Raw genomic sequence first — 12,364 nt, 5'->3', positions numbered from 1 at the left:
TGGGTAACTGCACCAATGGAGGATTTTATGCAGAATGCACAAGCTTCTGTTTCTACACAAAACTCTCTTACCTCTGCACCCGACCTCCCTGGCACCCACCCAGAGAGCTTCTAAGATACGAGTAACCCCTCTGCCTTCCAAAACCTCTTCTCAGGATGGGTCACACATCCCTGACGTGAGGGCGTCTAACCCTCCCTCTCGTGAACATAATAGAGCTGGTCAACTGAACTTGGGGCCAATGGAAGTCAGAAATACCTTTGAGCACCCCCATGCAAGCTACTAATGGTCCCCAAATCTCAAGACACGCCTTTGTGTAGGATTGTTTCAAAAGATGGACCGGTAAACGCTGAAAGCTTACAAAAAGGGGTCACCAGGAGGAAAACAAAGGCATGAGAATAGAGTCCGGAGAAGGGAGGAGAGCAGCGTGGGAGTTAAACCCTTTTGTTTCATCCATGTTCCCGTAACTGCTTTGTGCATGCTACTACAGTGAAAAGCTGGCTCTGCCCTTCCCTTGACAGAAGAGGCCTCAGTTTCACCTTTTAAAAGTAGGGCGGCTGTCCTACCTCACGGGGTCGTCATGACACGCGTTGCAAGCCGTGACTCGATGCTGGCCCTAAAGTAAATGGAGGATCGTGGCCCACGCTACCTCCACGCAGCTTCCTCCGCGTATGTGGAGACCCGTTTAGGAGTCACACGTGCTCAATCATTAAAAATACCTGGACGGCCTAGGCTGCTTTTTCTCTCCCAGCCTGCCTTTTCCGAGGATCATTGGGCAGAGAGAGCCAGCAGAAGGGGACGCAGAAGTCACCCCCATCCCCGCGCGCGCCCACACACCCCACCCCCCACCCCCACCCCCAGTAAATACAGTAAAAACCTGACAGGGAAGTGGGCAGGGATGAGCAAAGAGTCCTACTCCACAGAGAACTTCGTTCTCTGGGCTGGCTCTGCTAATCGGCTTCCAGCAGCACTGGTGGCTGGGTTACCGGTTCACAGAGAGCTGTAGGAGAGAGACCCAGACGGGTGGTGCAGCCTCTTCTGCATCCCTTCTTGTTGTTTTCCACTGCCTTCACTCTCAGCGTATTCTTCTTCTTCCGGCATGGACAGGAGTGGATGCTCTAGAAAGATTTCCCTGGTGTGGAGTTTAGGGTTTGTATCCAGAAGAGAAAATGGGTATCAGGGAATCCAGGTTTGGGCCTGCAGAAGTCGGGGAGAGAAACCTCAGCCTGAGCGCACACGCAGCACTGGGGAATGACAGAAGTGGATGGGGGTGAGGGGGACAGTCGGGGAGCACTGCTAGGAAGCTAAACAGGGTGCCAGGCAGTAACCTCAGTGCTCCCCAGGAGATGCGGCCCAGCAATAGTCTGCTAAGAATTCGTGAGAGGCTTAGGGTGACAGAGACCTTCACGAGCTGGCGGGCTTGCTCTGCCTCAGTTCAAGAGTGGAAAAAGGTGGGCCAGGTTTCCCAAGACAAGACCCAGAAGAGCTAAACTGACACGGTTCAAGTGAAATTCGAGTGTCACCCACATTGCTAGTCGCCGGGCAGCGTTGAAGCCATTGAAAACTGGGGTTGGGGGTGGGGGGATTTGGAAAGTTTTCTGGGTAGTCTCGACTGTTCCCTCACGTAGACTAGGTGGCTGCCGCCCCACCCCCTACCCCGTGCAATAATGGACTCCTGTTTTGACGGATCCCTAACAAGTCTTCCCACCTAGGCCTTGGAATAGGTTAGAATTCCACGTTGTTTAAGAATACGCTGAGCCACAAACTAAAGTCTCCTCCCGCACCCCCCCCCCAACATACCCCTGGTCCATGTCCCCAAATTCTAAAGTCTAACCTCAAAGTCTAAATTTAGCTCAGAGTTCTACAAAGATATTTAAAAAAAAATCACAATGACTGCTACAATGAAAACCCAGTCAATATAGAAATATCCTCTCTTATTACAAATTTCTTAGAGTGAAATTTGCGTCCCCACCCTGCCCCCCCAAAATAAATTTCCTTCCCCTTATAGGTTAAAGTCCAAAGAGATGAAAAGAAGTTTTCCAAAGAAAAAAAGTTTTTTTTTTATTAGCAAAGTATGAATTATAGGAAGTGATGGGTCTTGTTGTGACATTTTCATACATGTATCTAACGTATTTGCTTATTCACCCGCCGTCTTTTCCTGCCCCGACTCAATGTTGGTCTGTTCCTCTCTCCAGATACTCCACCCCCTCTGACCACTGTCATGTCCTTAAAATCTAGACTTCACATATGAAACAAAGTTTTGAAAGTGGAAGGATTAAACCTTAAAACATTCGCAAAGAGCCCAGAGGTCTGTTAAAAAAAACAGCTTACTGCTCCAACCCTACCCTGGACAGTGGAAAAGGCTTAAAAGGTCATTCCTGAGATGTGGGGCTTCTACCTACTCTCAACATTTCAAATAAGCTATCCTGTGCTCTCCAGACGTCCCAGAGCGATCCAGACAGACAGACTCAGTCTCCTCCCACTGACCACAGGGAAATCCCTCAAATAGCCTGCAGCTGCTGATGTCTCCAGAATATCATTCTCAGACAACTTTTTCTGAGGTCCCAAGACCCCAGCAGGAGTGCTCTGGTCATTTTAGCTGATGGAGGAGAGTCCCCAGGGGGACAGCTGGATCCACTGTAACCAAAGTGGTTGAGGTCTCTTCCTTTGCATCCCTCCAGCCCTCTCTGCCCCTCTCACCTATGTATCAGGTTGTCTTCAACCCTGAGAAATTCTCCTCCAACCTAAAAGGACCCTGGCCTTTGGGGTCGCTGTTGCTACAGCATAGTTCTCAACACCTGAGAAAACATCTTCACTCACGAGTCCTCAAGACTCCTCGGGGCTGGAGCAATGTTGCTCCAAGTTGAGCAGGCTCTGCTCTGCTTCTCTGGATTACTGTTTGCCCCCTGGCCCCTTTCCCACGGGAAGGCACACTGTAATTGCTGGCCATGATATTGTTCCCTGTTGTCACCTCCTCCTTGCTTGCTAACCCAAGCACTTGCCTTTTATGACATGTTTTTCTAGATGCCGTGTCTTGGCCTCTCCCCTGGTGACAGACAGCAAACCAATCAACCATTGCTTGGTCTCGGGCTCTGGCCTTTTCCCCAAGGAGGTGGTAGCCATTGGTCACCCAATACCAGCCTCTCTCCCCTCAATGGGTCTGCTGTCCTTCCAAGAGGCCTTTCTCAAGACATAATCTACAAATTAAAACAAACAAACAGACACAGTGATCTTACCATCTCAAGCAATTCCCTGCCACCCAACACTCCCCAAGTCTCCTGAAGGTTTAATGGTGTTTTTCTGTTCTCAGATTTCCTCAGTCCCCACAATCTCAGGAGTCAGGCTCATGGGATAACTTCCAGTTCTCACTGGGTGGGTACTGGGTCCCTGTCTGTTGTCTTGACTGGCCACCACCTCAAGTGTATCCTAGCACAGTTTCAGCCTCTTCTCTGCTCTTCCTGCCTCCTGACCCCCTCGTGTCTAAAAGATCTTCTCGGGGTTGGGGATTTAGCTCAGTGGTAGAGCGCTTGCCTAGGAAGCGCAAGGCCCTGGGTTCGGTCCCCAGCTCCGGAAAAAAAGAACCAAAAAAAAAAAGATCTTCTCCATAGCTGGCCGTCTTTTCTCAGTATTCCCCACAACCTTGTTTCTGAGGGCAAGACCGTGGCATGTTTTTTTTCAACCATACCCAGCGCTTTCTGGGTCTCCCAAGTGAACGATCTCCGGATATGACACCCCCTCCCCCTCATAAACCGTTAAAAAATGGCCTCTCGGTGCTGGAGAGATGGCTCAGCGGTTAAGAGCACTGACTGTTCTTCTTGAGGTCCTGAGTTCAAATCCCAGCAACCGCATTGTGGCTCACAACCATCTGTAATGAGTCTGATGCCCTCTTCTGGTGTGTCTGAAGACAGTGTACTCATAAATAAATAAATAAATAAATAAATAAATAAATAAATAAATAAATAAATAAAATGGCCTCTCTGCAAACTTTAGGGTATATGTTGATGTCATTGAGTTATTTCTCTATCCCAACCCAAGAAAATAGCATATTCTCTGAAGGGCCCCGATTCCTTTTGATGCCCTTTCCATCGATTAAAAAAAAAAAAAAAAAAAGCTTTTGTGACATCAGAGTCGGAAGTGATGGGCCTGTGAACGGGACCAACTCTGAAGGTCTAAAGAATCAGGAAGGGATTCTTCCTTGCCCCAGTTTCTAACAGGAACCTTTGGGAATGCTTGGGGGGAAAAAATCATCCGTGTGCTCCAGACTCTTGCTGAAACTGCTCTTGAAAATGCTGACATCAGACATGGCTGAGAACACAGGAAGGAAAGGCAGTAAGCCTAGCTTGAAAGGGGGAGGGAGGGAAGAAGAGAGGGAGGGTTTACCCAGCAACTCCAACCTCTGTTGTCTCTAAGGTGCTCTGGGAGGCTCAATCCCCTGTTGTTCACCTGACCTTTGCAGCCCTGGCTTGCTGTCAATTCACCTACTAAAGAATATGGCTCTGAGCTTCTGCCCCAAGCTACCAATGTCAAGATTTCCAAAAGATCCTGCTCTATGGGGCCCATCCACCCACACAAGGGCCCTCATTAACAGATGGCTGCCACACAACCTCGGAAGTACTGTGAGGAGCTGGCAAGGACAGAGCCTGTCGCACTCTTGGGAAACCCACCATACACAACACCCCCAATGCCTTAGGAAGCCCATCATGTATACACAACCCCACCCCCCTAAAAGCCTTCAGTTTTTCACAGGAATTAATTCATCTGGACTCAAAGCCAGAGAACGAGATGTTTCGGTTTGAAGGGGTTTACATAAGATAGCCCTTTTTGACCCCCCACCTTCACCCCGGCCCCATCCACAGTTCTATTAATAGCACCTGTCAGAATGCAGGCACTACAAAGTGGGCTGCTGTCCTATTAACTTTTTTGGGGGGAGGGGAGATTGCCCCGACCCCGCAGGGCAGTCAGTGGAGGTTGGGGATCACCTAAGAGAGAATGGAGGACAAGAGACTCGAAGAAGGACACCAAGACAGGAGTCTGATCAAGGGGACACATTTTACTTTTTCCCAAGGCTGAATTTATACCATAGCAGGGGTAACAAAGGGAGCAGGGAAGCAGGAAATATTTACGCAAGCCAAGGACACTGTGCTCTTGTGGTCAGGCAATCAGCTGATGTCAACAGGACGTTGGTTTCTCAGAGAGGTCCCAAGTTTGTCATATCGTTAGGCATCCTGCCACCAGATTTGTATTTGCCTTCTGCAGCTGGCTGGGGATTTTCCATGAACCCAGTCATACTTAACTCTAACTATAATATTTTAAACATCAATAATGGAGGGTTTTTAAGGGCATAGCTCCCAACAGGAGACGCGAACAAAGGCCTGTTTACCTCAGACGGCACCAGTGACTACTGGTTCTACCAAAAGCCCACCTTGGCGAATGAATTTATCGGGTTTTATATACGGTGCAGAGGTGAGAGGTTGTTTACAGGATGGTAAATGCTGAACACTTCACCCCCGCCCCCGAAACAGCTACATCACTACAGAGTTCTACCCCGGTATGGATGATGCATTTATGGGAGCTGTGTCCCCTTACAGTTAACCAAGGTTGTATATGGTCTAGTGTGGTTCACGAGCACAGGCACACTCTGGCAGAGCAAAAGAGACTGCCACAGTTCCAGGTGAAGTTTCTACCATCCTCCTCCTCCTCCTCCCTGCTCCTAGGGAGCACAGAAGCTTGGGGCCGAGGTAACTTCAACTCCGAAATAGCAGGCGTTTCCACCTTAAAAACAACCCACTGCCCGTGCCCAGCCAAGGCAGGCAGTTCAAGGGGTGCAGAGGTTGACTCTTTAACTTACTGCTGTAATGAAATGTCCTAATAATGAAAGCAAAACTCGGGCCGGAGGGATGGCTCAGCGGTTAAGAGCCCCGACTGCTCTTCCAGAGGTCCTGAGTTCAATTCCCGGCAATCACATGGTGGCTCACAATTGCCCGTGATGGGATCTGATGCCCTCTTCTGGTGTGTCTGAAGACAGCTACAGTGTACTCGCATCAATATGATAAATAAATCTAAAAAAAAAAAAAAAAAAAAAAAAGAGCAAAGCTCAAGGAAAGGGAGGGCTTATTTTGGCTTACAGTTTGAGGGTACAGTCTGTCATGGCCTGCAAGTCCTGCCAATGGGCTTGAGGCAGCTGGACAAGTTGTATCCACAGTCAGGCAGGAAAAATGTGTGCTGGCTTTCTTTCTACACAGTCCAGGACTCAAGGCCACGATTAGGTGATTCTCCCTGCCACAACCTGACCAAGAGAGTCCTTCACTTCTCTTTACAGGCAGGCCCACCTATCTAAATACTCCTTGCCTCTCCTACATTATCCCAGAGACTTGTCAAGTTGGTACCAACCATGTCAGGGCCTTTGGGGGTGGGGGAGGGGTGGGCAGTCCTCCGGGGATAACGGCACCTTAGAGGCAAAGATACAGTGGGAACAGAAGGGTCTCCAGGTCCCAATCCCAGCAGGAATACTGGTGGAGTCTCTTGGGGGCTGAGAATGAGAGAGGGAGAGTTAAAGGAAAAATGGGACCAGCTGTCTGCACAGACCAGAATCCAGTCAAGTTCTAGAGATACGAAAGACCCGAGGCAGCCCCTTTGCGTGATATAGAAATGAATAGACTATCTGTAGCCTATATGCAGACCATTTAGGCTGGGTTTGGCACAGGCCTTTACTCTCAGCACTAGGGAGCAAGAGACAGATCTCTGAGTTTGAGGCCAGCCAGGGCTACATAGTGAGACCCTGCCTCATACAAATATGCACACATTGTGTGTGCACCGGTGCGCTTGCATGCACGCACGCGCAGACAAGGAAAAGCACCACCATATGACTGTCTGAGTACCAGTTCCCATCACACACACACACACCCTTCGGAGGTACCACTGTCTTGTTAGAACAAAGAGCTCCTGTTCGGTCGGTTCGTGGAAAATGAAGTTAACACCAAATCGCCCATCAGAATGGGATGAGGAGAGAAGAGCCTTGTAACCATGGGGTGCTATGATCTGGCCTTGAGGTGCAGGAAAAGCATTAGGAGAGCCCAGAGAGAAGTTCCATTAGACGGGATGGTTCAAAATGAGTCAGGGAAATCGTTGCTAGTGATGGGGGGGGGGGGGGGCGCCAAAGAAGGGGAGCATTCAGAGAAATCCTCTGACCAAAGGAGATTTTCTGACTTTCATAGGTTTGAGGGTAGGGATGGGGGAGGGGGAGGGGGAGGGGGAGGGGGAGGGGGAGGGGGAGGGGGCTGGCAGGAAGTCTCACATCATGTGATTTAGTCTGGCTTAGCCTGAGCCTAGTTTTGGAAGGGGCGGGGCTTCTCTCCACTCCTCCCCTCCACAGGCCTGTGCACTGAACCTTCACAGCAGGTTCCTGCCAAGGACAGAGGGCGTGTCCTGATTCCTGAGGGGACAAGTTAGAGGGTCTGGAATCTATCATCACCCTGTGGGACAACCCAACCCTCTCCCAGCTTCCCCATGCTTTCCCACCTGCACGGGGCCCTCTGCATGGCGTACTTTGGGGTTGTCTGCTTTTGAAGTTTGAATGAATGGGGTCCTATCTGTGCCTGTAGGTATTGTTCCATGACTGCTTGTCATGGTCACCCCATGGTAATACCTGTCCCCCCCCCGTGTCTTGTTCATTCCACTTCCATCACTGGCTCATGAACGAATATACCACAAAGTGTCCAGTACCATTCTTAGTAGGTATTTGGGTTGTTCCTGGAAACCAGTTTCCCTGTCACTGGGTTACAGATCTAGATGTTTATATGCCTGCTCCTTATAACCAACATGATGGGGTCCTTTGTAAAAGGATCTGGTGCTGGGTTTCATCCAGGGTCCTGATTTTACTCTGAAGTTCTTTGCTCTTTTGGTTTTTCAAGACAGGGTTTCTCTGTGTAGCCTTGTCAGTTCTGGAACTCGCTCTACCGTAGACTAGGCTGGCCTCTAATCTAGAGATCTGCCACCCTCTGCCTCCAAGCACTGGGATCAAAGGCGTGCGCCACCGTTACTGGGCCTTTTTACTCATCTTTATGCGGGTTGCTAGGTTAGGTTTCCGTAGCTGACAGACCCATCTCCACAGGCTTCCCTGCAGGCCTTCGAGGCCCGAGGCCCGGCTGCTGCTTTGATTTGTGAGGGTGAGTGTGTAGCAGAAAAAAGCAAGGTGCTCACCTCCTGGGTAAGAGGAAGGAAGGAGCAATGGGGCCCTCTGGGGTCAAGAGCACGCTCCTAGCTCCTACCAATCACTGACAAATCCTAAAAGGTCTACCATTTCCCAACCCACAAACAAGCAAGCCCTCATCACATGACCTCAGGGAGGACATTTAAGATCCAAATCATAACAGTTGTCTATTAACAATTTGTTTATGTATTATTGATGGGGGGGGCCTCCGGTCACGATATGAATTGCAAAAACCAGCAGGCCTTCCTCTCTTAATTGTGGTGTCAGCTTCCTTAGGAATAGATTCTTTCTGTATCTCATCTACAAAATTCATCCGGAAGCGAGCCTCCTCATTGCCCAATAGTGCTTTACTCTTGGCCTCTAATATGTATGGCGCTGACTTCTTTTTCGTAGCTATGAAAGGGGAGTTCAGTTTCCTAGCTGGAGAATTCTTCCTTTCACAGTTGTTGAAATTAGTTATTGGGGGGAGGGGCCGCACATGTTGTGGGTGTGTGTGCAGGCCAGAGGACAACTTGTGATAGTCCACTGTACCTGGATTTCAGCACTAACCTGCTCACCTATTGGACTGGGAGACCTATTTGACTTTTCCTTCCATTGATCTCACTATTGCCTGTGTGCCAGCTCCACTTTGATTTGGTTTCGTAGCTATAGGACCTATGAGAAGGCAAGTTCTTATATCTTGTTTTCTTTAAAGAATGAGCTGGCTCCTCTTCTCAACCATTTGGAGTCTCATCCACGCTAGAATTGAGTTGTCTATCTACATTTGAAAAAAAAAAAAGTCTTTGTGTTAGGCTCAAGCACTCAGAGGGCAGAGGCAAGTAGCTTTCTAATGAGTTCGAGGAATAGAGCAAGTCCCAGGTCTGCCAGAGCTACATAGTGAGACCTTATCTCAAAAAAACAAAACCCAAAAAGCCCCAAAACAACAACAAAAAAAACCTTTTGGAATTTTGAATGTGTCTGTGGTGACTCCACAAACCAGAGGAAAGCTGTTACCCTCCCAACATTCCCTTCCATCCACAAGTGGGTGGGTTTATTTAATTGGTCAGTTCTCCCTGTAGTGCTTTTCACATCTCAGACTAAGTGCAGGGCAATCTATACCTCCTCCTCCTTCCTCTCTTTCACCCCCTTCTTCACATTTTATCTTACCCATGTGTGCGTGATATCATATTCTGTATGGTACCTGTGAAGTCGTAGTTCATTCTGGAAAGTGACTATTTCTGCCTGTATGTAAACAATACGCAAATACATGCAAACACATGCAAATACACACTAGAGTGTGGACGTAAACACGCATTGTCTTGTCTTGTCTGAAACACAGTACACATGCCCTCACCCTGCCTGGTCCCCTGTTCTCCTTTGGCTCGTATATTCTTTTTAGAATTTAAAAATACATTAATATACATATCCTATATTTTAGATGTTTAAACCTATATGTATTTAAAGTATACAGATATAGGCTTTAAAAAGAAAACCTGCCCAGGAGCTGGTATTATCCAGAATGTCAATGCAAAAGATGAGCCTCTGTAATGCTTTGCTATGTCCAGAGAGGGATTCTAAAAGCTGCGTTCTTTCTCCCTTGGCTGTGTTTTTTTTTGTTTGGCTCAGAAACAGCTCGATAAGAAATGACCCTATTGTGTGGTTCCTGGGAACTCCGTGTACCACAGCTCCTTTAACACAACAGTCACACATGCTTCGAGGGAAGAGGATGATTCTGTAAGTGGACAGAAGCCAACAGCCAAGGCACACACCTCATTTTTGTTGGTTTTGAAGACAGGATCTCTCTGTGTAGCTCTAGCTGTTCTAGAACTTGCTCTGTAGAGCAGGCTGGCCTTGAAATCGGTGTATGGTATGACGGAGTTAGACAGTCGTGAGCCGCCATGTGGGTGCTGGGAATTGAACTCAGGACCTCTGGAAGAACAACTGGCCAGCGCGCTTAACTGCTGAGTCATCTCTCCAACCCACATGCCTCTTTTCGTGGTCCTTTGGTGCCTTGTTTGTTCTTGAGAACACCAATGTGGTTGGACCAAGGGTTATCTGTCAGACTGCAAGAAGAAGTGGGGGAGGGGGAAGATTCTTGCCACCTCTTGCCTGGCTACTTCCTCTAACCTTTCCTCTTTTGTTGGGCTCTAGTAATCAGATGCTTAGAACAACATCCCCCCAACCCCCGCCCCACCTGAGTCCCATCAGCCTCACATTGTGAGTTAGCAGATTTCCTTCATATTCTTCCTAAAAGCTCTTCCCCATTAGAGTCTGCTTCTGTCAGACTCACTGACTGGAAATATGAGGTCAGAACAGGAAGCCAAGAGGAGTTGTCACACACAGTGACATTAGCAGCAAATAGGTATCCACCTACAGGGAGGCGCATCTTGCTGCCTGCCTATCCCCCACGACTGGCTTTACCATCCACTCCCTTTCCTGCCGTTTGTTTCTCTTGAGCTCCGGCAGTAGAACTGGCCTGTCTTGTAAGCAGGATGGGAAAAGAATGGAAATTCCGGTGCTCTCTTTGCTCCTCTCTCTGGACACGAAGAAGATAGACTGATGGTGGAATCAAGCCATTTTTCCTCAGAACTCTGAGAAGGGAAACAAAAACAAAAACTTTCAGAATGAAGGATTCCTGGATGGTTTCCAAAGAGTTCCCACCTGGGATCCTTCTGGTGGGCAGCCATGATTTTCCGTAGCGGTTTTGTTTCAAAGGGCTGAGCTTACCATCCAGAACTTTCAAGGGCCACCAATCTCACTGCAGGAATGGCAACGTGGCAGTGAGAGAGCAGAAGGTTAGAACACCTCTGAGACAGGCAGGAGGGCTGAGCCCCAAGCCAGCTATGGGATGTGTCCCAGCTGCCTTTTTCTCCTCGTAGTATCCAAGAATTGACAACTGCTTCATTCACACGAGACACAGCTGAGGCCCTCATGGGTTGGCAGGCACTTTAGGAAAACCGGACCAGAAGGGCGGGCATTCAGCAGACCGGGTGGAGGTGAGCAGCAGGAGAAATTGAAGACAGCAGGGAGCGATGGAGAAGAGGGTGTGGGGCAGAGCTAGAAAGCCCCGAAAGGAGGGATGGGAAAACTTCCCCAGCCTTTTGTGACCAAGATGTTACCACAGCGCTGGAAGCAAACCAGCTCTGCCTATTCTGAGCCCGAGGTGGGCAGATAAGGGGGCAGAGCCAAGAGTTTGGGAGAAGATCTAAGTTCAAAAGCATGAGAATTTAACAGATGGCTAGGGGTTCAGGTGGCTTCTGTAACCATAGATGACAGAATCATATGTCCCACGCAACGAGGAATTCTAGAAAACATCAAAAGAAAATCATCTTAGTCATTTTCAGTCCTAAGTGATCTGATAAAGGAGAGCTTTTGTTCATTATGAAGTTAATGGGGGCGGGGGTAACTGATTGACAGGAACCTTGAAGAATGGTATGGGTGCAGAACCACAAGGCTGATGACAATCTTAGAAAATATCTGCAATCAGCCAAGACCTAGGTCCTTGGATGGATAAAAGAACTCTTTTTTTCAAGGCACTTCTCTGTGTGGCCCTGGCTGTCCTGGAACTCACTCTGTATGTAGACCAGATGGCCTCAAACTCACACAGAGATCCTCCTGCCTGCGTCTGCCTCCGGAGCCCTGGGGTTAAAAGGCTTGCACCGCCGCAGTAAGGTGCAGATGAAAGAATTCTTAGGGCAAAACACAACCCAGAGGGGAAAGGACCCTCAAAAAAGATGAGAAAAACAACGTCCCGGCTATCCTCTGAAATAGGTACCTCCCCCTCACCCTCACCTTCATCCTCCGCAGAGAAAGACCCAGCCTTTTGCTGGGTCACGGCTTCTGAGAGGGGAGTAGAGCCCTAGAGAGAGACGCTCCTTCTCCTCTCCTTCCCTCCCCCTCCTCTCCCTCTTTCCTTCCTCCTCCCCTCCCTTTCCCTCCTGGCCCCTCCCCCTTATTCCTCCCCCCCACCCCCTGTAAGCAGTTTTACGAGTTTCACACATAGCAAAGGGAAAAGGCTGAAAGGGCCTGAACCTGTCTTTACATTGAATCTTAACTGTTTCCTGTCCTGCATGGGGGGAAAAAAGCGATCTTCAGGCACTAGAGTGGACTTTTAAGTAAAGCAAGCAAACGAACAAATGAATATAGTATGATTTTTCCTCTGGAGATGGAAAAGAAATA

General features: G+C 48.8%; 1 long non-coding RNA gene across 5 annotated transcripts; it reads right to left on the bottom strand.

Moving 5' to 3' along the window:
• Positions 1 to 5,027: 5,027 nt before the first annotated feature.
• Positions 5,028 to 12,092, bottom strand: LOC134483888 (uncharacterized). Of its 5 annotated transcripts, XR_015645694.1 has the most exons (6): positions 11,978 to 12,092; positions 10,913 to 11,489; positions 10,607 to 10,776; positions 9,955 to 10,248; positions 6,388 to 6,526; positions 5,028 to 6,056 (listed from the first exon to the last, which is right to left on the bottom strand). It is a non-coding gene; the product is annotated as an uncharacterized LOC134483888 (long non-coding RNA). The 5 variants fall into 5 exon arrangements; XR_015645692.1 differs by lacking the exon at positions 6,388 to 6,526; XR_015645695.1 differs by lacking the exon at positions 6,388 to 6,526 and having other exon boundaries at positions 10,662 to 10,776.
• Positions 12,093 to 12,364: the final 272 nt, after the last annotated feature.

Source organism: Rattus norvegicus, chromosome 20, assembly GCF_021556685.1.
Source record: "Rattus norvegicus strain SHRSP/BbbUtx chromosome 20, alternate assembly SHRSP_T2T, whole genome shotgun sequence".
Taxonomy (NCBI): domain Eukaryota; kingdom Metazoa; phylum Chordata; class Mammalia; order Rodentia; family Muridae; genus Rattus; species Rattus norvegicus.
This window is presented reverse-complemented; position numbering and strand designations above follow the sequence as displayed.